Source organism: Marmota monax, unplaced genomic scaffold (assembly GCF_021218885.2).
Source record: "Marmota monax isolate L192 unplaced genomic scaffold, Marmota_monax_Labrador192_F-V1.1 WCK01_AAM20220418_F8-fsc00002, whole genome shotgun sequence".
Lineage (NCBI taxonomy): Eukaryota > Metazoa > Chordata > Mammalia > Rodentia > Sciuridae > Marmota > Marmota monax.
The window spans coordinates 5,660,013-5,662,442 of NW_026693571.1; the positions used below are offsets into that span (position 1 = coordinate 5,660,013).

Here is a 2,430-nt window from a genome sequence, read left to right on the forward strand (position 1 = left end):
TATAATTGGGGTGGAGACATGACTAGATTGTACTCGACAATACCTAGGCTTCTCAGTCTATGTTTCTCTCTAATCTTCAAACCAGAAAGAAAAAAACATATATATATATGTGTGTGTATATATATATATATATATACAGAAACACACACACACACACACACACACACTCAGACAAGAAAATCCAGAGCCTTGGTGAAAGTAATCAGAAAACTAGTGTCATGGTGGTGCATGTGCTTGATTCGGTTCTTCATCATGTCTTCTTACGAGACTTTCAGAATCAAGGGATTCCTGGCCAAGAAACAAAAGCAAAAATCGCCTGTTCCCCAGTGGATTTGAATGAAAACTGGTAATAAAATCAGGTACAATTCCAAGAGGAGAACCGAGCTAGGTCTGTAAGGAATTATATGAAATGGCACACACACTTGGGCTGTATCAGGGTTGTGATCATCTTATCTCCTCAGACTGAAAATGTCACCACTGTCTGGTCAGTTGAGAATATTTAACTGGAAATGTGAGCTTTCTGTAGTTCCAAAGGTGCTGTAGTACTGGTTTCTGTTGGTTCCGTAATAAACATGTGAAACATTTGAAAAAAAAAAGAAAAGGAAGGAAGGAAGGAAGGAAGGAAGGAAGGAAGGAAGGAAGGAAACTATAGTCATGAGTTGAACATTTCTACCACATCCCCAGCCACTCCCAGACAGCTTACATTCAGAGCTATCCTGGGTGTGGCAAATCTCTACAGTGGACTTGATCATCATTTAGATGAAAATCAGATGATGGCATTTTCCTGTTTATGCTTTTTCAGGTGCTCCACACAATCTGAATTATTCATGCAGGGATGGCAAATGCATGGAACTATCTTCATCCTACCTGCCCAAGGCAGACGTAGACCTCACCCACAACCTCCAGCGCACGCTAGTCCAATGAGCTTGGCTGAGTCTCAGAGTCTTTCTCCACACTGCCCAAGGCAGCTGCCTCCAGACAGGCCAAGATAGACCATGAAATCAAACACATTTACCCTTGGAATATACTACTTATCAGAAGAATGCTCTGACTAGAAGCAGAGGTGAAGGACTCACAGAGTCAGAGAAGAAAAATAACAGTGTTGGTCATGCCAGTAAGCAAGGGGAGGGATGCTCAGGCCTAGTGTCTCTGATTCCTATCCTGGTGGCCAGGTCATTCGTTTTTATGCAGGTGCTTTGGGGTACTAGGTTGATGCCACTGATAATCAAATTATATAATTATCTCCCCCTTCCTCTGGTTGCATGTTTATGTAAAAAGCCTCCTGGGTAATATTTGGTTCTCCTATAATTTGATTGATCCGTACAGTCACAATACCCTAGTCCTACTGGACTACTATTCAAATTTTATGCCATAATACCTTAAAACTCTGTTTTAAACATCTCTTTATTTGAGGTCATTTAATGTGAATTTGCCCCTAAGTGATGGATCTGTTTTTGGTGTGCTAACAAACTTACTGTCTGAGCCTACAAAATATGCATTCAATGTTGAACCATAATGAATTCCCCAAGGTATATCATCGAATCCTGTCTTAACAATCAGACAGTTGGAGTTTATTGCTATGCCACTTCTGCTTCACCAGATCCTCAATAAATAACACATGGAATGAAATTATCTCGTGATCTGAGATCTGAGACCCATCTTTTCTTTCTTTCTTTTCTTTTCTTTTTTCTTTTTTTTTTAATCTTCAATATGGTCCTACAGTTAAAACTAACAGGAGGAGGGCCAGCCCTGGCAGTGTTGGTAGCGGAAGATAAGGATATTTCTTCAGCACAAGATTTAAAGATGAACAGCAAAACAGGAGAATGAGGAAGCTGAGAGCATGAGAAGTTTGAAGAGTGACCTGAACATACTATGAAAATATGTATATTTTATTATTATTATCAATAAAGAGACTGTTATGAGCTCTGTTTCATGGTGGTGCTTGGTGCTTTGGAAGAAACACAGTACCTAAAAGCTTTGGGGTGGTTCTTGGACCCCACTGTTGAAACCGGTGCTGTGCACAAACCCTGAGGCCTGGCTGTTCTGGAATTTGTCGTGTTCCACATTCTTTCTAGACTCTCATATACTCTTCCTTCTTTCCAGAACCCCACTGGATGACTCAAGCCTTGCCTCTTCTCTGCTCCCATAGCTCTGATGACTTTGCAATTTAAGTTGTCTTTATGTATTTCCTTTATGACTATAAGTTTCTTACGTGAGATTCCTATTTAAGACATCTTAATGTTGTTGAACTATCTATCAGAGTACTTTGTACACAATGAGGAGACACATAATTTGATCACTGAAGTACTTGGTAAAAGACATTGAATGCAAAACCCTATGTTATTATGCCGCTGAAGATATTTTCATAAATATCCATTTTTATTTCATTTAACAAACATGTATCAGGGTTTTTGTTTGCTTTTACTTTTT

At 39.4% G+C, this 2,430-nt stretch overlaps 1 pseudogene; it reads left to right on the forward strand.

Annotated features, from left to right (window-relative positions):
* Positions 1–252: 252 nt before the first annotated feature.
* Positions 253–396, forward strand: LOC124102475 (large ribosomal subunit protein eL39-like; annotated as a pseudogene).
* Positions 397–2,430: the final 2,034 nt, after the last annotated feature.